The sequence below is a fragment of the Camelus ferus genome, chromosome 1, assembly GCF_009834535.1.
Source record: "Camelus ferus isolate YT-003-E chromosome 1, BCGSAC_Cfer_1.0, whole genome shotgun sequence".
Classification (NCBI taxonomy): Eukaryota; Metazoa; Chordata; class Mammalia; order Artiodactyla; family Camelidae; genus Camelus; species Camelus ferus.
Genome location: NC_045696.1, coordinates 51,960,333 through 51,986,594, shown reverse-complemented (window position 1 = coordinate 51,986,594; position 26,262 = coordinate 51,960,333). Strand labels below are relative to the sequence as shown.

Here is a 26,262-nt window from a genome sequence, read left to right as displayed (position 1 = left end):
TATGGCCTATGAGGTAAGCATGGTTTTTATAGATGAACATTTGTAATTGATTTCATGATAAGGACACTGGCTTTGAACCCTAGCTAAGCAAAATGTTATGCTCTAAAAAAGAACTATCTTCCTGTCATTGGGAGACCTGTACTGGGAAAAAAAAATAGACTTAATTATTATTATATTTTAAATTTTGTTAATAAAATAATAATGTGATTTATTTTAAATAATTTTATTTAAAATTAAATATTTTTAATTAAATTGTTTTATTAAAATATATAATGTGATTCACTTTCTCTCTTGTTATGTAAGTACCTACCTAATGTAGCATTCCTGATATTGCCTCTTGACCCATGAAGCCTTACATTTTTATGATCTGGCTCTTTATAAAAAAAAAGTTTGCTGACCCCTGTCCTAGACGAAGGACCTGAAATTCAGAAAAGCTGAATGATATTCCCAAGGTATTGGTTAGATCCGTTTCATCTCTTTCGGTCAGAATATTGTAATATTGGGTGGGCTCTGGAGTGTCTGGTTTGAATCCTAACTCCACCTTTTACTAAGTCTGTTGACCTTACTTCACTTCTCTTTGTTTCAGTTTCTTTATTTGTCATGTAGTGCTGTTGTGAGCATTAAATAAGTCACTGTGACTGAAATGATTACAACGCTGCCTTGCACATGGTTAGTGCTCTAATAACTGTTACTTATTGTTATAATTACTGTCAGTGTATTCAATTAGTAGGATATCCTAAAGAGAAGGAATTAATTCACATCCTATTCCTCCTTTTCTTATAATAGGAGTGAGGGTATCTTATCTCAGATCTGGGGAAGAATTGACATTTATTCACATTCTCATTTTTGCAGCATGATTTGTTCATCCTTCTTTACAATAGTTCCACGAGTTAATGAAAAAAAAATGTACTTCTAAAATACAAACATACATGCATAATTTATAGTATTGATAGAAAAACTTAAACACAGAACACTTAAATGACAGCCACACCTGCCCTGAGTCCAACAGATGAGAATGAGACCCTTTTGTTCTCTCATCCTGTGTGTCCTGAGGACAGTTTCACCATTTTTAAGGCTACTTGAACTGATCATATTCTTTCAATGATAGAGCAGAGAGTCAGCTGCTGTTTGTTTTTTTTAAAATAATCATACTTAATTGTATTCTGTGCGATGGCAAAGTGTTGTATTTCTGTTCATTCTTTTCTAAGCTATTCACATAAAACATTATTTGCCCAGTTTATTGATGCTCTTCATCTGCTGCTTGGACTACAAAGCCATGATGCTGAACTAGATGAAATCCAGTGAGATAAATGCCCAATGTATTGGATCATTTAGTATTTTACCCTGTTAGTCCTCTAGACCGTAGAGCTCTAGTTAACTATACTTCTCATGCAAAGAAAAGAAAAAAGAATACAGCTTTATTCTTCCCTGAGAGTTGAAATGAAGGAGGGCAGCATGTTTTCTGCTTTAATAAATCTAGAATTTTGGCTTCTAAGACAGAGCCACTGTGAGGTTGACAATTTGGGGAGAAATATTTGTTATAGGGTATAGGTTATGGCTTGGATTTGAGGAAGAAACACAACAAAAAGACCAACTCAAACCTTTACTTATTAAACTAAGAATTGGTGTTGCCTGTAATTGCTTCCTCTGTGTCTCCTATGTTATGTTTGTTTAATTTACTGGTTCAAGCAAGATTTTACTTTTCTCAGGCCTGTAAATATAATCTCACAAAAGAAAGCATTTTTTTTCTGTTTCATACATCATCATAGTCATCTTCCTGAGGTTACTGTCATTTATAATAAAAGACGTACCTTAACAGAAAAAGAAACCCTGAAGTAGGAAAAATGCTACCATGTTGAGTCTTAAAGAAATTAGGAAAATAAATTTATTTCTGCTTGATGTATCCATAATTAGATAGGTAGTTCAAAAGGCAAAATTTTGAATAACAAGCAGTGTGCATAAGACCCACATGTGGCAATCTTCTCTGCAGATTTAAACAAGACCAAATCATAAGAAATTCAAGGTCAATAAAAACCACTAGCACTTAATATTTTTCCAAATATAGTTCTGCCACATTTCTGGAATGAGTTAAAGCATAAATAGCTTACAAGTATGTATTCCCATAACACCCACTTCTTCATCTAACATAGAATGCATCATGTTGTACTTATTAATTTAATTGTCCAAATCTATGTTTTGGGCAGAGCACCTATTCTGTCATGATCACCATGTTATCCAATGTACTCAGCACAGTTCAAAGTCTGATATAACAGTAGGTTCTCACATTAGGTTGAATGAATGAATGGATGAATGATTATTCATGAATGGATGATATTTCTTAGGGACATTATTATTATTTCATTTACTAGACCGTTGCCATTAAAGGACATATGTATCAACTAATAGCCATGTACTGTATACTGATACTTGAGTACTATACAAATACAAAGGAATGCCTTTGATGTTTATGTAATTCATTCACAGATATTTCCACTTATTTCTGCACATCAGTCAATTTCCAAATTAAAGATATAATGCTCTATTTTCACAGATTTAGATTAAGTGTTTGCATCAAGATTAAGCTCAAATATTACTCTCTCTATTAAAATTACCTTCGTTCCCTCAGCTATAAATACTCATTCTCTGATCTTCCATCGCACATTATCTGTTGTGATAATTACTTACAGACTTTTACCATGGTTTATTAGTCTGATTACATTTGCTCCCCATTTGTGCTTAGTTCTTCTGCCTTGTAAAGTGCTACAAAGTAGATTCTAAAATATTTGAAAAGCATTTTTTTTAAAAAAAAAGAAAGTTATAGGGGAATAAGACTCACAAAACTTATACAAGTTTAAACTTCAGAAGTATTTTATTCTTACTGAGAGCATTTGTTCCCAGCACAGAGATCAGACACTCATTGCCAGACCATAATGACCAGTGGCTTCTACCTCAGCAGTTCCCTCCATTGGTCACAGAGTCTTAGTTCTCCCTCTGGGACTGCTAACTACTACTGGAGTAGTAGTTGTTATTAATTAACTAGTTCTCATTCATTCAGTGAATATTTTATTGAGCAACTGTTGAACAAAATTGAATGGAACAATTTTTGTCTTCAAGTGGATCACTGTATAATCAGAGAACAAAATATGGAAAATGGTAATTACACAGTAGACAGTTTGTTACTTGGAGACATGTATCAGATACTGTGGGTCATACAGTGGGGCATTCGCACCTTCACTTTCCTCTGAGAGTGTTCTCTCATGTTCCCCATGACAACAGAAGATATACGCATCTTGCAAAGCCTCTCCTTCTCTTTCATTTTCTCCTTTACCTTTTAAGAGACACATCTCAGTTGCTTTAAGCCAGAATCAAGTGCAGCCTTTTAGCTTATTCCTTTTAAAAGGATGATAATCCCTGTCTCGAAGACATCTAGGTAAACCAAACCGAGACTTTTCCTCATATTATTTCATTATTCATGCTAAGATAGAATATTGGTATGAATTAAATTAAGCAACAAATTGAAACACAGAGTACTTAAACAAGTCTCATTAATGAGAATACCTTTACCCTTGAAAATGTTTAATAGGCTTGTACATATTAGTAGTAACAGCTCTTTACTGAGTAATGACTATGTGCCAGTCCCTGTTATAAGAGATTTATATGTAGAGTTCTATTATTATATCCTCACTACTGCTCTTTTAAATAGTGACTATTGTTATCTGATTTTACTGGCCTGAAATTGAGGCAGAGAGAGGAATAAAGTCGCCCAAAGTCAACTAGGTGGCAAAGCTAAGATTCAGTCCCAGGAAGTCTGATTCCAGAGCCTACACTTTCAACAAGTATATATAGTTCTTAGTAGCAAGTATCCAAATTAAAATTTATCTTTCTATAACCATATAAAGTATTCACATTTTCTTTGTTTTTGAGAGGATAATCTTTATCCTAAAATAGATTTTAGCAGTGGTGTTTGTGTTTCCCTGCAATTTGCATGTATGTTGGGGAAGTGAGAGGTGATATGCAAAATGAATGAATGGACAGTTACCACATTAGAAATACAAAACATGTTTGTTTGTGATAAGTTATATGATTCCCTAGAGGTAAGTCTGTCTAAACTGTTTATATGTTAATAATCTAAGCAATTCTTTAAAAAAATGGGTGCTACCATCTTTGTAATATTTAAGCTTGTCTCCAGCAAAGACCTGGATGCATATTAGAGAACGCATCTCTGCTTAGTGCTCTACTCCAGTGAAAAGCTCTGCTCTTTTCTCTTTCCTCTCTTTCATCAACCTTCAGTTGTTAAGTCTTTTCTGTTTCTTTCTTCATGTAACAGCTGTTTTGTCTCAATGCAAATATTAAGGTAGGCTTTATTAAAATACTCACATATTGTTTCTTCATCTGTAAAATGAGGGATTGGATTAGATCCCTCATTTTGGATTGGATAGGTCCCTATGGGAAGACTCTATGATCTATCTATATATTTGATGGAGATCCCATTTTATTAAGAAAAAATATGAGTAATCTGTAACCAAGACACATCATAATAGTCATGATGTAGAACATTTTTATCCAGAATTTAAAGTCTAGTTTTATTCATTACTGATTTTTAAAAATTCACTGCTTCAAAGAAAAATACATTAACTTTACACTTAATGTGTATTTAATTTGCCTGTGTAAAAGGGTCTGTATAAATCTACCCATTTTGAAGATCTAAATGCATAATCAAAGGGTATTTATTGGAAACATATACTAAATAACTTACAGCCTGGGACTTTGATTAATTCAATCCCAGAAACATGATGAGTAAAACACCAGAGACAAGTATTTGTTCATTTAAAAGGTACCTACATCTTATATATTCCCAAATGTCCTTGACTCTTGTGTTTTAAAGCTCCTTTCATCTCAACCATTTCCCCATCACAGCATATTATACTAAATTCATCCTCCTATATTTGTTATGACTCAGTGTATTTGTTATGAAACAGGGCAATTATTAGCTTTCTGGATCATAATTTGTACTAATTGAGTTAAGGTACTTTTGTATTAGGATTAAAAAACTATATATTTTATGGCTTATCTCTTCAGCACGTGGCGTTTTATTACAAAATTTGCAAAGCCAAATGGACCAGTTCCCACTGATCCTGGCCACCCATTCTGTGCCTTGAGTTCTATGTAAGCTAGTTACACCCTAAGAATTTACTAGGTGTTGTAGACCTAAGGGGAGCTAGTTAAAAGAAAAACATATTCCCTGCCCTGTAGGAACTCCTAAAAACAAGTGGGAGGGTGACAAATGGGAATGTTATCAGTTGCCTCCTATGTTGTTGGAAGGGTTAATAAATGAGTAAAGAGTAATTATAATTAAAGGATACTATGAAAACCTGCACTATACTCAAAGCCAAGATAGGCATTCTGTTCTTCCAAAGACAAGGTGTACATAGTGTTAAAGCCAATAAAACAATAAGACATGGGAGTGTGAAGGTGGAGTTTGCATTGTTGCCCTCTACTCCAGATAGGGAAACTCTGAAGTCCTAAGAGCTTGAACTGCCTCAGGTCAGGATATAGCTGGTAGCAGTGGGAAGTGGAGAAGGAATGCAGGGAGATTCTCATTGTTCAAGCTCCCCAAATGTAGGTGCATGGGGACAGCTACCAGTTTCTTTAGCCTCCTTCTTTGAATGCCTTAGGATGTATTTCTTCAGTGTAATAGTTGTGTTAATCATCAGTTTATCATTTGTTTATTTTGTTAAAAAAATAGAGTATTGTATTTTTCTGTTTTTAAACCTACTACCAAATAAATGCTTACTGGTAATTATATGAAAGTAGCAAAAAAAAATGACCATCTTTTACATTAGAGTATTATCTTCAAAAAAAGAACTCAGTCTCTATTTACTTTTTAAAGGTACTTGAGAATAGAGTCAACATTTCTACTTGATTTTCTCAGTTCCTCTCATTTGCTGATTTATCTAGAATCTCTTTAGGCACTCTAGGACTTTATTTCTTCATCTGTATCAGTGGTCTGTGTTTACTAACCTCGTGTTGATTATGAAGTTCAATGGTTTGGTTGTTGAAAAGCTCTGTGGCTAAAAGAATCATGGGAGTTGAGGCGTCTTCCTTGTCCTTTTTAATTTGCAGTTGCTATTGATTTTTAATGATGAACCAGGGAAAGTGATAAACTAAGCAGTTTGGTCACATAATAGTCATTTTCCTGTTGGACTTTTCCAGATTTAAGTTATTATTTTAATACATCTATTTGAAAATTCTTGGGTTTAGGTTCCAAATTATCTTTAAGTTAATATTTTAAAATTGTTTGTACTTTGAATAGCTAAAGAAAAGTTACCTCAAGTGCAGAAAGAAGAGCTTCACTTTCATAGCACAGTCCATATGTGCCAAAAATATTATATACAGGCCAGATCGATTCTTGCTGTAGCTCGTCATGTTATACTGATCATACAGGGGAAAAACTGACTGCTAATACATTATATATAAACATTTATTTTAAAAGGAAAATGCAATAGATTTGCCCTACTTCATAAAATATGCAAATTAGTATTAGAAAATTGGAGAATTTACATTTACAATCTGTAAAAGCTGTTAAATGACCTCATATATTCCATTTGCCATGTTTACTTTCATTCTCAACTTGCTTAGTTGACAAATCCCCTTAAGAACTACAGTATCTCCATGAAGAATTTGGCCTTCAGTTCGGGCACCCTTTTTTCCCCTCTTCCTTCAGCCCGAGACTTCGGTGATTTCAGGAATGTGCTGAACAATGGGGTCTTGAAACAGTTACCATCTGTATTAGTTTCCTGTGGCTATGTAACACATTACTACAAACTTGGTGACTTAATATATCAGAAATTTCTTCTCTCACAATTCTGGAGGCCAGAAGTCCAAAATCAGTAACAGAGGGCTGAGATCGAGGTGTTGGCAAGGCTTTGCTCCTTCTAGAGGATTTAGGAGAGAGTGTGTTTCCTTGTTTTTTCCAGCCTCTGGTCCCTGTCAGCATTTCTTGGCTTGTGGCTGCACCACTTCAATCTCTGCTTCCATGGTCAGTTGACTTGCTCTTCCTCCTGGGTGGGAAACCTCCTTCTTATAATGATACATCCGATTACATTTAGGGCCTATCTAGATAATCCAGGATAGTCTCCCCATCTTAAAATCCTTAACTTAATTAAATCTTCAAAGTCATTTTTTCCATACAAGGTAACACACAGAGATTCTAGGGACTTGGATGTGCCTGTTATTTGGGGGAGGGCATCCTATAGCCCAGCACACCGGTTCCCCCATGCACCTGGCTTCCATCTCCTGCCTTGCCCTCCCTTCTTATTTCTACTAGTATCCTCAGCCAGACCGAGAAAATATGAGAGATGTCTAAAGATTTCATTTGCCTATTCACTCTCTACTTTAGATTGAACAAATAGGCAAGTAACATGACAGATCTAAGCATTAAGACTACAGGATTGCATGAGGGAGAGTCCATGAGCCGTGGTCTGCAGATTTGTATATTTTCTTTGGCCTGAGTCACATAATTTCCATCTTAATTCTAAGGGCGTTTGTCTGAAGAGACCCAATTCTGCCTTCCTCAGCGTTAACCTTCCTCCATCATTGTGCCTAAGGCAAGGAGAATCCAATGGCTCAATCAAATGTCAGCTCCGTGTCACAATCCATTCAGGAAAACTGTATGCTGTGGCAGTGGGTCTTGAGTGTTTATTCTTATGCTACATAATGAAGAGGGACATTGCAGAAAGGTGGCTGTGGGGAAAACATCTGGAAGAAATAAATTTCCTAGGATCAAAGGGCTCCGTGTGCAGCCCAGAGGGTCCTCAGGGTGCTCCTTAGAGCAAACAAACAATTCTCTTGATGAGTCACTGCAATTTTTTTCTGCCAAAAGCCCACATGTGTTGCAAGATCTCAAGGAAAAGGGGCGGAGTAAGGAGAGAAAAGGAACATTAATGAAGGCAACCAAAGTGATTTTTAAAAGATCCTAACCGTATGAATAAAAGAAATCTCAACATGATTACAATCCTTCAGCATACCCACCATCCTTAACATCGTATCACTTATATTGCAGCAGGGTAAAATTAAGTACAACAAATTACTTTTAAAAACACACAAAAACCAGCGGAACAAAGAAAGAATATTTGGGAAGAATACAACACTCTGAAACAGGATTTTTTTTTTCTCTCTAACACATGAAAATTGGCAGAGAAGGGTGAAGCCCAGGACTATATCCCGAACCCTAGCCAGTGGCATTTTACGGAGAAAAAAGTTACTTATGAATCAGTACAGCCATGCTTTGTTCTGCATGAGTGTTTTAATAGAGCAAGTGTAATATAAGGATCAGGTGGGCTCGTGGGAATGGAACAAAAGGTTTTGTAAAATTAAAGCAAAATAATTATAGCTCTAGGTGCAAAGCGAGCATACTCCAGCAGTTGATAGCAAGGACCTGCTCAGAATGGAGAAGGGAGGGGGCATGCTGGAAGGTTTTTTTTTTCCCTTTTTTTTTCATTCAGTAACAAAGGCTTTTAATAGGTAACCATTGTAAAGCGTCTTTGAAAGTAATTAATGCACCCACACAAAAATTTATTAAAATGAAAATTTAAGGAATTGTCTAAAATGAATTAATTAACAACAAAAAAGAACATCATGCCTTTCTTATTTTTTAAAGAAGGATAGAAGGTTAAGCAAACCAGATTTTTGTGAGATTGCATTTTAAAATGTTCCTGGTTTATTTAGTATCTGAATAGCCCTAAAAAGAAAGTTGGCGGGATTTATTATTATCCACCCCCTTTAGAAATACTAAATTGGGACAAACAAAATGGAGATTAATTTGCTGTGCATGAGACTCAAAGACCCTCAAAATTATGATATCTCTTCCTAAGATGGCCAAAGTTTTTAATAAGTTTTCAGAGACCTATAGTAAGCAGAATGTGATGTTCAAAAGAAGAGGAAGGTGAGTATTTTTTCTCACCTGGTCTTCATCCTGCAGGGGTCTTAACCAGGCCGCTAGAGTTACACTTCCTGTTGTGGCCTCATGGAACACAAAAAGAAAGCTGCTAAGTGTGATGTTAGTAATTTTTACCTCATGTATTTCCTGTCTCTACAGAAAAAAACAAAAAAACAACTACTTTATCCTGTTTCTACAGTAATTTTTAATCACTATATTTGTTTTTCTGCCTATTTTTTGTTTGTATTTCATACTGTGATATAATTATAAAGTAGAACATGTATAACCTGCTAAGAGTTTACCCTTTACTGTGAGAATCATTTCTAGTTGATTAGAAAAGTATCTGTTTTCAGTGAGTTGTTATACCTTAAAAAGTTTTAGGTTTTGAACTTGAGTATATCTTCAAAGGTCAAGTTCTCTAAACCTCCCATGCTGAAACATCATTGGAAATTGCTGCCTTTCCTCCAATAGTTTTTTGTTCTGTCAAAGCCAGAATCTGGCTGTGCAAAAAATGTGAATAAGAAAGAAAATTAATTTTGGAAACGACATTTGAAAAGTAGCTCTATTGATGCCATGTAAAAACATGTAATTGTAGTTTTGAAAATAATTTCCCTTAAATGTATGGTTAGAAGACAACTTGTATAGTGGGACAACTACACCCTAGTATACTTATGATCTGTCAATTTTGGATATGTTTGCTTGGATTTTTTTTTTTTTGTCTTTTTGCATTATCCCTTAAATGGCCATTATTATCATGTCTTTATAATCCTTTGACCTAATCTCAGATTTTTCTTTTTCGTTTTCAAGACAGTGTATTTAGTTGGTATGAGTAATGTAGCACTGTTAGTGTCCTATTCTTGCCTCTGAGCAAAAGGCCTATTTGTGAAGCTCCTTGGTGAGGACTTGGCATTTAGTAGATATACATTTGGCATTTAAGTAGATATACACTCCTTGTAATGTTTGTCCTTCAGTCCTTTGTGATTTCACTTTCTCTGGGGATATGATTGAAAAAAAGGAAAATCAAGGGAAAAAATGTTTGTAGTACCAAGAACTTTCTGTGTTTATAACAGTGGTTCTTGTTCCAGCTCTTCACCATATAAACTGTTGTATCTATTGGCCACTGAACTAGAATGGTATTTTACATTTGTATTGTGGCTGTAACAGATGATCACAAATTTAGCAGCTTCTAACACCACAAATTTATGATTTCATAGTTATGCAGATCAGAAGTTTGGGTTGGCTCAACCAATTTGTCTGCTCTAGGTTTCACAAGACCAGAGTGGTGTGATATTGCTGGGTTCTTAACTGGAGGCTCTGGGAAGAATCCTCATTCAGTTCCTTGTTGTTGAAGGACTAAGATCTCCTTTTTTTTTTTTTTTTTTTTTTTGCTGGCTGTCAGCTGGAGGCCATCTTTAGCTTTTTACACATCAGCCCCTGTATCTTTGTATAAACCAGAATCCCTTGATCATTCTCACCCTTGGGATCTCTCTGACTTTCCCTTATACCACATCTCTTTTCCAAATTCAAGCCAGAAAAAGTTCTCAGCTTTTAAGGTAATTAGATGGGGCCCACCTGGATAATCTAGGAGGCTCTCCCTATTTGAAGATCCATAACCTTAATTACATCTGCCAATTCCTTTTTCTATGTAACAAAACATTTTGGAGGTTCTGCATTTCAGGGAGTGGGTACTTTTGGGATGCTTATTATGCCTACTGTAGATGGATTGTAGAAGAATGGGTCACTTCCATTATTTATTTCTAGACTACTCTGAGTATTTTTTTTTTGCTCAAGATGCAGATAGTATGAATACTTTTAAATGTATTAGTAGGTTTTCTCCTAAAAAACTTTTTTAACCTCATACATCTCATGGTAAAGAGTGGTCTCTTTTTTTTTTTCCCTCACTTGATAAATAGAACAACTGGGGCACAGAAGAAACTAAGTCGACCATTAGAGCCTGAGCTAATCTGGAGGTTTTCTGTCTTACGGTACAGATTTTATTCATTGACCCCCTTTTATTCTCCACAAAGCATGGTAGCACCACAGTGGTAGCCCAGCTGGGAAAGGGAAGTAAGCCAAGATTGAGTGACACAGAAATGGGATTACTAAAATATTAATAGAGATGGTTTACATGGTGAGCTGAGAAAAATGCAGTCATAACTTGCCAGAAAACTGTAAAATCTCGTCTCTCACTGGTATCTGAGAGAGTGTGATCTGGTAAGTGAAGGCATGACATAAGGTCAGATACATTGCAACATTTCGATTCAGAGGTTGGCAAGGTGGGCTAAGGATGCAGTAGCAGGAATCCAAGTTGAGTAAGGACCTCAATTTATAGCCAAAATTAAAGTGGAAAGTTCTAGCATGCCAGAGAAAAGGGAATAGAAATAAATCTTTTGATAAGTTTGTCGGAAGGGCTAAGAAGGTCAATAGGAAGCAAGGTCAAAGGGAGATAAGAAATAGGAACTAGTGATGAAGTTCATCTACACTTCACAGTTTTGCTCAAGGTGGGCTCTGATATATGGATGTAAGGTTTCCTTTGACTATTAAAGAGGTAAGTGAACTTGTCTACAAAACAGAAATAGACTCACAGACATAGTAAACAATCTTATGGTTACCAGGGGAAAGAGGGTGGGAAGGGATAAATTTGGGAGTTTGAGATTTGCAAATGTTAACCACTATATATAAAAATAGATAAAAAACATATTTCTTCTGTATAGCAAAGGAAACTATATTCAGGATCTTGTAATAACCTTTAATGAAAAAGAATATGAAAACAAGTCTATGTATATATATATATATATATATATATATATATATGCATGACTGGGACATTATGCTGTACACCACAAATTGACACATTGTAACTGACTATACTTCAATTTAAAAAGGTGATAAATGCAGATAAATCCACTAGATTATAATTTCTGGTATACCCTTTCCTCAAGGAAGAAATGAGTTCATCCTAGCAGTCTACCATCTTATTTGTTTTAATATAAGACTATATATCTTAAATTAAAATATAAAGTAGGAAGGAGAATTTTCCAGCTAAAAGTGAAAACAGAAAGTATAAGGACAATTAAATTATAAAACTTTAATAATAATTAAATTTTGGACTCTAATTACAACAGAAGATTGAAAATATACTGATATATTTTTAAAAGTCAGTTTTTACTTCTAATTTAATAAATCCAATTTAAGTAATCACTTATCAACTAACAGGAAGGACAGTTGAAGGTAAATGTATGTATATTTATATTTTTTCTCAAAATATGTTCTATGCTGTTCATGTATCTGTGTCTATTTGATTTATAAATTAGGTGTCAACGTGCAGCACTACGAAATGCAAGATCAATAGTAAAGTACAAATTTGACAGTATTGTTTTCTAATGGGATGAGTAAACAAGCATTAATTCCCACACATGGACACACATTTATACATGTACCCCTGTATAGAAAGTACCCATAACATATGCTGTTTACTTTTAAATGTATCTATGTGCACCTCTAAAATACCTAAATACTTTTTATTTCACTGTGTGCCATCCGCAGAATCGCAGTGTGGGAAACAAGTGTCATGTATATGAACTCAGGTGAGGAAATACAGCATTGTCTTCATTTCCAAAGTTAGACAACATAAGTGCCTAAATAAGTCATGTGTAATGAGCATTTTTTGAGTGCAGTGTAGGATAGCAGAAAAATTATTGAATAAGTAGTCAAAATTCCTGAGTTCTCATCTTTGCTTTTGCCACATGTTAGGTATATGATACTATCAGTTAATCACATATATCCTCGGTTTCCTCACTTGAATAAAGATGATATCTCTCCCATCTACTTTCCAGAATTCGTGTCCAAATTGGACGAGATAAAGATGCTTTAAGGCATTTAAAGATTGTGAAGTACTATGAAAAACATTAAGTTTTAGGAAATTTAAGCAATTCTCATTATTATAGTTAAGACATGGTCTATATTCTCAAATATATGCAGTCTGGTTAAAATGTTGAAATTGGTTTATTTTTTTTTATTTGTTTTTTTTTTCAGATCTGTTGCCAAGTCTCCATATAATTTCTTACGTGTCTGATTAGTTGCTATTCACAATATTAAGTAGCCTTGGTTTTCAACGCTATTGTAAATGTTAGAGCTGATATTCAAAATCAGCACGGTACTGGATGTCAGTGTACTATCAGAGGCAGTTAGCAAGTAGGAATGTAAAATTACTGATTAAAGACCTGCAGAATCACTAAAATATTATATATCTTGCTGCATACTTTATTTTTGTTAATTAAATATTTCATTAGTCAAATCATAGTCTTTCTTGTTCTAAGTTCCAAAAATGATGAAAAGAATCAGAAGCTTAAGGATTGACATAGAGACAAGGTACACTTTTTAATGCATGTGTTTGTTGGTCTGTTGTTTTATGTCCCATTTTCATTTCTCCAAGTCCCTCCCCTCCCCTATTTATTTTGTCTTGGTTCAGATTCTAGGACCAGTGGTTCTTTACACTGAGCTTAGTGGATGGTTAGAGAGAGAGTGCAGGGATCAGTTCAGAGTTTATATAAGCCTTCTGAAAATGCTTCATATGTATGTGTCTGCATATGTATATGTATACTTTATATGTGTTGGTGAATGTGCCCTTTCTTTCTTCCTTGGAGAGGGTCATAAGTTTTATTTATTCTCAAAGTGGTACATGAGCTTGAAAAACACTTGGACCTGCTGAAGTACAAGCATTAGTACCTAAGTAAGTATCAATTGAAGGGAGAAATTTTCCTTCCCCATTCCCTTTTCAACTACCCCAGTTGTGTCCCAAACACTTGAACTGAAGTAGGTAGTAGGTAAAGATTAGAGGGCCAGCCAGTGGGAAGGGGAAGAGACAGTACCTCTGTAATGGCTTTCTCTTTTTCTTTCCTTCTTTCCTACTTTCTCACCTTCTTGATTTCTTGCTTTTATGCTTAATCATTTGATTATTTTCTTGCTTTTCCTTCTTTCTTTCCTCCCTTTTATCTCTCCTTCTCTCCCTCCTTCCTTCCTTCCTTTTTCTTTTTCTATTCCATTACTCCTCTTTAGAGGAGAAAGATTAAGGAAGCATTATTTTAAGGGCCAAAAATATATTTTTAACTCTGTATCAGGATCCCTTTCTTCCTTCCCTTCTCATTTCCTTTTCCATTGATGTAAATTTATTTATTTTACTACTACCTCAATTTTGAGAGCATTGTTTCCCATCCACCAGAATTAGTGGTGGTCTGCTGAAGTCATTTCTATAGCAGAAGTCATTTAGAAATCAGTAGAAGGAAATGGTAATACTTATATAAAAATATCCTTCACCTTCCTTTTCAACATTTTGGCTTCCTACATAACATTATCATCTAACCTAAAAATTTCCCCAATGAAAAAATAAAACAAATAATTTAGTTGATTTGTGAATTGCTGAACATAGAAAATTGATGAAATTAAAATGTAATTCTTCTATTTAGAGATATAATTGAGTGATATAATAGAGACATGGACAAGGCCATCTCTAACTTCTATGAGAATAGAAAAAGATTATAGTTTTGACCATCTTGAACAAGAACTTTCTATTACCATGAAGAGTAAATGGCTTTCATTTAATCCAAGAATATCATCATACCATCATTAATATTTTTTAGAGAAAATGAGTTTGAGAAACAAAGAAAAAAGATGATTCTGTTATTATGGATTTCTGTTGGCAGTTGAAAATGTTGCTATGAAGAATTTTCCCTATGCCCTGTTCTTGTAGGATTTGAATTTTCCAGTTGGATTGACTTGGCTGTCAAAAAGCCAAGTTGATTCTTCTTTCCCCAGATTAAGTTGATAACTGTCTGAATAAAATGCTAAGAACAATTAGGAGAGGTCGTATTTTAAAGCTACTTAATAAAACAAACAAACCTTATGGGACTATTTTGTCCTTTTTCTTTCTTTCCTTCTTTCTTCTTTTCTTTTCTTTTTCTCTTCTTTTCTTTCTTTTTCTTTTCTCTTCTTTTTTTTGTAACTTCTCCAGAGAACATATTGTATAAAGTTATGGCTTCCTGTTCCATGAAGTATTTCTTCCTTGACCTACCTGCCATAACTGCTTAGCTTATACTTAAAGAAAAAAAGATTTTCCATTTCACTATTGAATCTTTTTAAAGAAAAATCAAGGTACATGTTTTCTTTTTCACACAAAAGCACTCAGAGCACTAGTTTTAAAGAGAGCGTAGTTCTTACACTAGATGTTTTTTACTCTCTTCTTGTTTAGAACACAGGAATACTACCCTCTCTTGTCCTCCTTGCCATCTACAAGACTTTTTGTCATTGTCTGTGCCTAGTACAGATTTTTTTTTACTCTCAATACCAGCTACTTTCTCTCACTTTTTTCTCCACTGCTGTTTTACCCCTTCCTTCATACTCTTGCTTTGCCTTAGTCTTCTTACTTTCCTCCTGTATTCCTGATGCTTAGAATTGTCTGTAACTTCTCATCTGGATGAACGTCTCTCAGTTTTGACCTAAACTCAAATCTCATTTCTTAATACTTCTAAGTAGGCAGCCTCTTCTCTACCAATAATTTCTCTTGGTAACCATTCTAACCTCATTAGTCTATGTATGTATCTTAAACAAATAAGTAAAAATAAGTTCATATTTATTTGCCTTGTTAGTCAAAATGCTTTTCTTAGAGGTTGAGGCCTCTTCGGTGTCTTCTATAGAGTGCGTATCACTTTATCTTTTTGGTAAAGAGGCACCATCTCATTGCATAGGCAAAAATTGAAAGCTGTTTGTTTCATGTATGTTAATCATCTAGATGCCACTCAAATATCGAATGGTTTATTTACTTAAAGCATATCAATGACACCTTTCCTGCAGTGAATCTTATATTTTTCAACCTTCTTAAGCAAGGTATTATGAACATAATTTAATCTTTATATAATGATCCTCTGATCATCATTGTTGTATGAGTTTCCTAGGCTGCTGTAGCAAAATGCCACAAACTGGATGCCTTAAACAATATAAATATATTGTGTCAGGGTTCTGGCAGCTGGAAGACTTAGATCAAAGTATAAGCAGGGTTGGTTTCTTCTGATGGTTGTGAGAAAAATCAGTTCCATGTCTCTTGCCTGACTTCTGATTGTTTGCTAGCAATCTTTGGGGTTCTTTGGCTTGTGGAAGTATCTCTCTGATCTTTGCCGTTATCTTCAGGTATCGTTCTCCCTGTGTGCATGTCTGTGTCCAAATTCCCCGTTTTTATAAGACCACCAGTCATATTGGATCGGGGTCCATTCTACTCCAGTATAACCTCATCTTAACTAATTATATCTGCAATGACCCTATTTCCAAATAAGGTCACATTCTGAGGTACTGGGGGATTAGAGCTTCAACATATGAATTTTGAGGGGACACAATTCAACTCACAACAATTATGAATATCTTTTTTTGTGTAAGGCTCTACCACATTGATTTCTATGGGACTCAGTTATAGACATGTTCATAAGCTCTACATAATTCTCAGCCTTGGATACTTTATCCTTCCCCCGCCTCCTCTGTTTCCTTTTCATTCTGAGATACAGAGTGGTAATTTCTTACAGTTACCATTGTGCTTTCTTCTGCAACTGTCTTTCCATCTAACATGAATGGTGAGCCCAATTAACTGATGCTACTGTGTTTTAAGGAAGAATATACCAGTTCCAAGATAAAGTCTCACTGATGAATAAAGATAAGTTTGGGCAATCATGTGTGCTTTATAGCATCTTTTTAGTTCCTTAAGGGTTCTTTTTTCTCTTTTCTGGGCTCTTGACCATGTTAAATCAAGATAGACTTATAAGTGAATATGAGAAGGCTGAGTAATAGAGGTAATAGTGTGTTAACATGACAGGTATGTAAATTAGAGTGATGTATCTGATTAAAATATTAGAAATTGAACTATCTTGTCTACTAGATGCTCAAGATTTTGCCCACTAGAATTGGATAATCAGAGTTCTGTGTAGACTCTTGTAAGGTATGATATCTGATCGGACCAAATTATGCTTTTGTGTGATTTGTATAGTGTCTATCACAGTGAGATCATTCAACAGACATAATGGTAGTGCAGAATTGTGTTGAAATCAGATGCTGTGAGTGGGTAAGGAAATGTGCACATTCAGTTCTTAGCAGGTAGTCCTCCCAAGCAGGATGAGGGGCCTGAATCCCCAAGTGCCGACCTACCAGGAATGGTCCATGTGATTCTCAGGGCATCATGGTGATGAGACACCCACTGTGGTTTCAATTTTGGCAGCCATCACCAAATCGGCTCTTTGATCTTTGGAGTGGCTCCTGCCACAGTGACTGCCTCTGTTTGTTTTGCCCTTCCCTTTTGTCATTACTCCCACCTGACACTATAGGACCAAAACAATGAGAGATGGGAAGAGGTTGTGAGGGGACACTTTAGGAACACAGCTCTGCCAAGTATGAAAGGCTAAACAGTTCTGGTTCTAAAAGCACATGTATAACATTTCTGCCAACCCATTAGTGAATACATTTTATTTTATATATCATTCAACAGTCTGCTAAAAATCACTTTCCTCGATTCACCTTTCTCATTACTGGGGTCTTGGATCCACCATAAAATGCAGCCAGCCACACAAATATATAAGACAGTATTGCTCCCCATTTTAGAAATAGTCTTCCTTCATAAATATCTAAATATGCTTAGAAACATTGACTTCATCTTATGCCTTGATATTTTAAAATCAATTCATCTAATATATTTGAAAATCAACTGGTGGCTTGATTATATTGGTCATTTTTTTTATATTATATGGAATTTTGTTGAAAAGTTTTAATGGATTATGCAATAGTCTCTCCATTCCAGTACACTACCTGATTAAAAAAAAAATGTAAACATGACTATGCCCATTTTATAGCTAAAAAAAGTGAGAAAGTGAGGTGCTAACTTTATTATTTAAGATTATCCAGTGCGTTAGTGTCATTCTACCCATTTGATTCTGGTTGTATCATTTGGATACTCTGAGATTTAGGACTTTAGCATAAGCTCTGTGAAATGATTAAATATTTTCCCCACATTATCTTGATAATATCATTTAGGTATTGTAGACAAGGAGACAGAAAACTGAGACAGAAAGGAATATGAAATGACTTGTAGCAGTCACATAGCGAGGTCACAGGAAAGCTGATAAGATCTTGGACTACTTCACTCTGTGAACTAGCCATAACTAATTTTCTGACAAGAAATGTTTTTCTCCTTTTCACATTTGTAAAGGTTGGAGACCTTCACTGAGAAAGCAATGCCTCTAAGGACAAAGACCTGTTGAGAAATATAAGGTTTTTAATCTCAACCTAGTATAGCCAAATATATTAATCACCACTTAAAAATTTCTGAATATTTCTAAAATTCTTGTTAGGCAGAATTCTAAATTTGAAGCTGAAATTAAATCACCTTTCCCCTCCTTCACTATCTAGTTATCCCTTTGTTAAAGTATTTATATACGTATATAAAAATGCACGTTTGGAAACTAAAGTATATAGAATTTATTTGGGAAAATGTTTTTAAAAATAGCATTTGCTTTGAAATATTTCTGTAATACTTCCTGCTAGTCATCATTTTTAACTAGAAGATTAAATTTCCCTGTATAAGTCTGGAGAATCAGGCAGTTAATAAGGAAGGAGAGACCCAACCTGGCCAAAATTTTACTAAGTCATTGTCACCAATCCAGGCATTCAGGGAAAGAGTACATGAAGTAGTCTTCTATACTCTACTTTCTGCCAATTAGGATTTCCAGCTGAGAAATAAGCAGATTCTAGAAAGCTCCAGCTGCCCAGGAGCTCCCATTCAGGCTGCTGTGGCTCAGACAGTCCCTGTGCTCATTAATTGATCTGTATTTCCCCATCTGCTGATCTCAGCCAGAGGCCATAGAATAAGAACCAAAAATGGAGGGTCTAGTCAGTCCCTAATCCCAAAGGAATCCTCCAAGGAAAAACCTTACATACGTATTCAAGTAAATGATAAGAGCCTTCATGAAACCCCTCCAACGGCCCCTCCATGAAGAAATACCCCATTTCACCTACAACCAGCTTTCAGTAAATGTGTGTTCCACTAATATTTACTCCATGCTTCAGATCAAGAACTGGAGATAACTGGACTAAATCAAGGTCAAGAAAGAAGAAAGTATGTGGAGAGGGCATCTGCGTGCCTATTCTTGGAGATGCTGATGGTTAGTTGGTAGTTAGCAAAGTTAGCAGCATCAGGTTATCCAGGGAGAGCCTGGGACTGTACTGAGTGGGCTTCCCCAGTGAGTTCCAAATAAGCTTTTCCAACTCCTCTAAATAAAATGTAACATTGTATTAATCACTTGGAAAATAAGATTTTTTTCCCATTATTAACTGGTAAATTCTAGTGTCATCTATCTCTACTTTGTGGGTTAGCTCTGTTTTCTTAAACACAGCTGTTTGGGGTATATCATTAACATTGTCAAAGGAAATTCTACCAGACTACCAAGTCCAAGTTGCCTTAGCTAAGGCTTATTCAAATTTATTGTCTAAACAGACTTAGAAAATACATGTGTCATTTGGTCCAGAGACAGTAAATTTTAGTTGTGTATGATAAGCTTTAACTCTGAATGCTTCAAATGCCATATATTGTGCACCTATTCTGGGCTAATTTCTATGCTGTGTCTCCAAGGTATATTATCTCCTTTAATTTTCACAACAAACCGTTTTAGAGATAAGAGGACTGAGCCTCAGAGAACCTGATTAATTGGCAGAGGATATACAGCTAGTAAGTGGCCAAGCTAGAATTCAAACCTAAGCCTTTCTAACTCAAAGTCTTGCTCACTTTTTAAACCACTGTCTCCTGCTTCTAAAGATGTAGAGGATTCTGATACCTTCTAAGAGTCTATGCAGTTTTCATAAGGGAGAACGGGGCTACCATAACATGTAGTTCTGTGGTGCCGGTTTTTATCATCTAAAACACGCCCAGCTCAAGCTAATTGCCAGTTTGTCTCCCAGGACAGCCAACTAGCCTGTTGATAACATAAACGCTATTTTCCAGTCTTATTTTGTGAGACATGCCTCTCATTCGATATAGGATTTTCACTTAATTCTCCAATCAACCTCAAAACCTTAATTTTGCTAAATTAAAAATAATAACATAAACATTATGTGTGACTAGGTACCTATAAAGTAATGGAATTGATTTTGGTGAGTATTAGTGACTCTGGTCTCATTATTTAGAATGAATCCACACAGTACATATTCGTATTCACCATTTGTGATTGTGAGTTTCTGTTAAATTAAAATGGTAATAGTATCTACCTCATAATATCATTGTGAGGATTAAATGAGATAATATATGTAAAGTTCTTAGATCGGTTCCTAGCATATGGTAAGCACTCAATAAACTGTAAACTTATTATATAGGAGCATCACAGAAATAAAAATCAAACAGAAACTGATAAGCAGTTGGTACATATCAGGAACTCAATACATATGTTTTGAATAAATTAATAAATTGTATCAGTGCTTCAAATTGGCTAGTTGTTAACTGATTTATGGTAAATGTTGTATTCTGGTGGCTGCCTCACTGTTGAGTTTAATATAAAACAGAATGTTCAGTGTCATTAAGAACTCTATGCAATTTGCAGGAGCGTTTACTAACTCTAAAACAGCCTTTTTTGGGGAATTGGGTTATCATTTCTTTTCCTCAATATTTTCGCCCTTAGTACTGTGCAGCCTGTACTGTCTGGCTAGTTATACTTGTGACCGCTAAATGGATATAGGTTTTTCCCTTCCTTTAATGGTCATGCAGTTATGATTTATCTTATGGTACAATGAAAATAGAAGCTGTACAAGTATGTCCATAGTAAAATAAGATACATGGGCTGGAAAAAGCAAAAAGTCAGTGAGTGTTATGAATGCTTCCTATTTGCCTAAGACAACCGAAATAGACTGAAAGTAAGAATGGCATATATATTGTCACTGTTTGTACCAGTTCTGGAGAAGCTGCTTATTTTTCTGATGATGTCAATATATTAAACTTTGGGGGAGACTTTTTCCCATAAGAAATTCATTTTCAAATCCTGAAATATTTATTATTACTGTGTGTCTGAAATTATAATGCTTTAAATACCATCGTTTCTAACTGACAGTCTAATTCTAGCAGAAGTTTTAGAAAGGGTTCAAAGGTTTGTCTCTCCCTATAATGTCCTTCCTACCAGTGAAATTTCTATTCTACATTTAGAAACAGTCCATGAATCACTTCTACAAGCCCTGCCTCGTACTTTTATATTTGTGGCATTGCTCTTGCTGTATTGTATTACAGTATTCTGGTTAGATTTTCCCTTTCAGAGTCTGGTGGCTAAACTGTGAGCTTCTTGAAGACAAGGGTTATGCTTTATTTATCTCTGGATACTCAGTATTATTCAGTTCCTAGGATAGAGTAAGTGCTCAATAAGTAAATCTCCAATAAATTAATGAACTTGCAGTCATAGACATAAACACACTGGAGAAGGTCATAAGTAAAATTTCCTATATCTTTGCATGTTCTTCAAGTGCTTGTGAACCTTTTAAAACTGCCTATGAACAGACTGATATACCTCTAAGTACCCAAGTCGCTTTAAGGGAAATTTTCTAATCTTTGAAAAAACTTATTTTTAATCTATTTTTATTCTTTGTTTTTATTTTGAACATCACTTTTGCATGTGGACTCAGGTGGACTGTCAAGTACTGATTGCTTGGCTGAACCATACAGACAGTGTTATGAATCCTTATTTTTACTCACAAGCTACCTGTTTGGTGGCTTTGTTCAAGCACATTATCTGTTTGTTACATAATAAATACATGGATTGTGGCAATTAGCTGGAAAAGTCTTACTTTCAAAAAGTTCTCAGCATTTAATATGGTGTTTGGCGTATAGTTGGGATTCAATAAATGTTTGTGGAATAAACAAATCAGCATTATTGTTAACTGTTTTGAGGGTGAGGTATAAGATTTTTTTTTAAAGACGAAATGAAATGCCCAGTATCAGACGGCAGGGTAAGAGTAAATCTGACACTCATAATTCTTACCTCTGTGTTTCTAGACTGTTACACAGGCTCACTGAGAAGTGCCGTATATGTCTGATTTCTCAACTTCACCCTGCAGTAAACTTTTGCAATCTGGAGGCTAGGGACCTCTTTTGTAAATGTTGTCTGCCCGATGACTGTGTTGGCACCGAGGAGGCCTTAGCAGATAAAGTGAAGGAACATATGGCTCCCATCTGAATACAAATTGGTGGACATAACATGGTAATTCAGCTGAGATGTCCTCTATATTGTAAACTGAAAGAGTATGATTAGAGGTGTTTATAAACGGCGTCTGAATTCCCCCCACACACCCCTCCCCACCTCTTTTCCACTGTAGTTTTATCGGCCTGAATCATAGCCATCTAGCGTCCCAGTCTCACTGTGTTATTTGTTAAAATGGCCAGCGTGAGGAATTATTAATTAAAGCTAGCAAATCACCCCGACGAGCTGTGCCCTGGCATGGCTGAAGGTTGATTGGCGAAAGTGTTCTCCTTTGGAGAAAAGACTTTTTGTGCTGGTGACGCAGTCAGGGACGGATTATTGAATGTGCAAGTTAGAAGAAAAATCACAGGACAAGCAAATTGAGTATTTACTGGCAAATAATTGCTCTCTTAAGCTGTGGCTGTCTTCCTAAATTCTTAGCATTCCCGAGGGTTAGAAAGAAACACAGAAAAATGCATCGGTACAGAGTACATTTCAAAAAAATTACATAGACTGATGTTTCAGGCTTGTGCAGGTAAGTGTGATTGTGTGTGCATGGAAAGTGAAAGAACAAGGGGAAGCAAGGGAAAGATTGGGGATATTATTAATCTGGTGGGGTTTTTTAAAATCAATTTGTTGTTTATTGGAATACTGCTCGGCGTATTTCTACATTGACTAAGAGTTTAGTTTCGGTGCTGCATTTATTGTGAAAGTTAGAGAAATGAGAAGGAGGGAGGATTTCTCAGTTACTTTGTGATTTTTATCAGCAGAAGAGTATGTTAATGTTTTGCCCCAACAGTAGTTATAAACTTTGCTCAGATATTTGTGGATATATGTATAAAATTATCGCTTGATTTAAGGCTCTTCAGTTATTCTCAATATTGTTAATTATAACCTATCTTAACAGTATCACAAACACATTTGGGTACAACTATTGCGTTTATTTTTTGGAGTAAACTCTGTTTTACATTAGCACCAAGCTAGTCCTTGTTCAGAATTTCTAAAGGGACATAACAATTCTTGAATAGTTACTTAAACTTCAGGCTTCTGTAAAAAGCAAAGTGTCCTTGTTGTCAATTGTGTGGTCTTTTTGTCTGAAGTGTTGGTCAGACTACTGAGTTTTGTGGACATTTTAAGATAAGTGAGACTAGTTTAGAGACTTTTTTATAACCAAATTTAAATACATAAAAAATAAGTGTAGAAATGAAGGCTCTCATTCTATGTATAAAATGTAGACATTAAGAAACAGAGATATTCTCCTAAATATAGATAAGTTACATGAACAACATTATCAAAATACTAACATCCACTGAGGATGAATTTCATATTCTGTGAAAACCTGAAAAATGTGCTTTCATCGACAACAAACTGTTTTCGAAATGAGAATAATTGGCTGGTGAAATAGCATTTTAGGATTGTAATAACTATGAATAACATGGATGTAAAACAAAGGCATAAATATAATTTAAACTAAATTAACTAATTAATAATTGCAAAGTGCTTTAACAATAAAACATCTACATGATAGGAATAATAATAGGAATAATAATAAAAATGGAAAGTCTGGCAATCACTCAAAAATTAAATCAGATGACTCTCGTAAGGTTTTAGAGAGTCAGAATTTTAAAATATAAATATATAAAACTTATATTTCACCTTCTAATCTACTCCTTGAACCTGGCAATATTGTGCTGGTTAGGATTTTTCCTTTCTATATCCTATTTTATTAAAAAATAGTTTTTCTTAATATGTTGAGCAGAGCTCAGAAGAAAATTTAGAAAATATATTTTTTAAAGGTTTAATTCCCACTGGATAACATTCTGCCCTCAAATTTCAAGAGGCAGCGTTCTTAAAGTTTCTTATGACTATTTGAGGGCACAATTTGGTCCATTATTTTGAAATAGCAAAGGGGGCATTTAAAGCATATGTTCAGAGACTAAACCATCTGCCTGCTTTATTATGAATACCACAGAATTATGAGGACTTGGAAAGGCTCAAAAATTGAACTAGAGTTCTATGCAAGATTTGAAAAAAAAAATACAACACTTTTCTTTTAAAACGTGTTTTGTAAGCACTTACTTTTGCTAAGTATTTCATTAGTCTTCTGTGGGAGAACTGTATCATTACACCTTTTGATGTATGGGGAGTGAATGGTAAAGTGTAATTGAGTGACATGAATCTATAGCAAGTTAATGGTAATATTTTCTTTCTTATTTAACTCACTACACTTAAATGCCTTTTGGAGTTTTGGATTGACTTGTCAATAGTGAAACTCACAGTGAATTGGAGAAACATTATAAAATGGTGACCGCTGGAAGAAAAATGAAATCCAGCTGCTTGCTTCTGGACTATCTACAAATGAGTTGCAGGAGACATGTGGAGGTCAGACTAAAGAGTGCTTCTGTAATCCAATAGTGATGTAATGCAAGTATGAATCAGCTATTGGTTGTCTGTGCTGGGGTGGGGGGAGCGAAAAATGAGCGTAACTTGGTGTTATTCCAGTGTGGTACTATATTCCTTTGGTATCTGAAAGGATATGAAATCCAGAAATTAATACAAGAACAAAAATCTTATTTGGGTCCCAAACATAATAATTTCAGCCCAAAGTTGTTATATAAGGACAAATTAAGAAAAGTATCATTTTTAGGATGTCTAGTGTCCAATTAGAGTTCCTCTAACTTACCTGAGTTGTTACTAGAGTCAGTCTGAGACTACCTGGATCATTATCAGAGGAAATGCAGAAAATAGACTAAAACCAGTCTGAAATATAAGGTTTCATTGTTGAGATGACTTACTACTGTTTGTTGCTTAATGAAAATTATTTAATTAAGAGAAAATGATAATGGAGGCAAAGAACTGAAGTGTTTGGTTTAAGATTCTAAGATATATACATACATATGTATGTAAAACACATATAAGTAAATAATATATGCACATATATTATCACATGTATACATATACAATTTTTAAAAGAAAAAATATTTTTAGAATTATACACTTTGTTAGGCTGATTAAGCTTAGGAGTTTTTCTTTTTATACAGTCTAAAGAGTGCACACGCAGATTTTGACACAGCTATAGTTGGCTTTCCAAACTGAAGGATATCAGAATTAATGATCTGGTGCTGAAAATACCTGTGTTCAATTTCATATGGATATTCTCATAGTGGTATTTTAATTTTATGCCTCCCTAAATTACAATCCTGCAAATAATCAAATGAATCTATTAACCCAAAGACTACAAAATATTTTCATTATTACAGGAGGCTTACTCTTATTTTATACTTTAGGTGAGTTTGATAGATATATAAAATACACACACACACACACTTTTTTGTGTTGTTTTGTTTTTCTCATTTATTTCTGCCACCTAGATCCAAACAGGGAATTAAAATGGCTGAAAAAGAAAAAGAAATAGATAATATGGTGGAATAAATAAATTAGAAGTAGATAAGAAAGGTACACAAATTAAAACAATAAACAAGTGCAAGGATATAAAAATGGAGTCAGGTCGGTACACAAACTACATTTGGTGAAGTGCTATATATTTGCCTTTGAACTTTCATGCAGCTAAGTCAAAGAGAAAATCATGACAGGTTATGCAATTTACAGCATTCATAAGAATAGTAAAATAATTTTTCTCATTTATTACTAAAGTTCTTGCAAAATATCAGACTGAGTTTTCAGAGAACTCAGTGCTGAGACAACAATCACTGAAACAGTTACAGGCTGCAGAGGCCGAGAGGCTGGGGGAGAAGCAGCGGCAGCTCCTCGGGGCGGGGGGTTGGGGTGGGCTACAGTTAGTGCAATAATGTTGGCTGACCACGATCCTGGAAAGCAGGGACTTGAGGAGGACATTTCTAAAATTATTTTATATAAATATATATATACACACACGTGTGTAGTTTAATGGTAAATAAAAGATTTAGAAGGCGTCCACTTTTATAATAGCCATTAAAACATATTTTATCAAATAAACCTCTTGAATCAACATTGCCTCTCTAAAATTGTTAATGAACCATTGCTGCCTTTCATCTTCTACTTTTACTTTAAGCACATGGTCAGTCTTTGTCAAGTTTTAGAAAAGAA

The 26,262-nt window shown here is 34.9% G+C and overlaps 1 protein-coding gene across 19 annotated transcripts in view; it reads left to right on the top strand.

Annotated features, from left to right (window-relative positions):
- The window catches only part of ZBTB20 (zinc finger and BTB domain containing 20), a 758,837-nt gene that overhangs the window by 328,950 nt on the left and 403,625 nt on the right, over positions 1–26,262 (top strand). For 3 of the 19 annotated variants that reach the window (XM_006189979.3, XM_032479576.1, XM_032479600.1), the window contains exon 1: positions 21,782–22,711. The exons of the other annotated variants lie outside the window; for them this stretch is intronic. The gene's annotated coding sequence lies outside the window, so the exon portion shown is untranslated. Of the gene's footprint in view, positions 1–21,781; positions 22,712–26,262 lie in introns of those variants that run through there. 19 annotated transcript variants of the gene reach the window in all.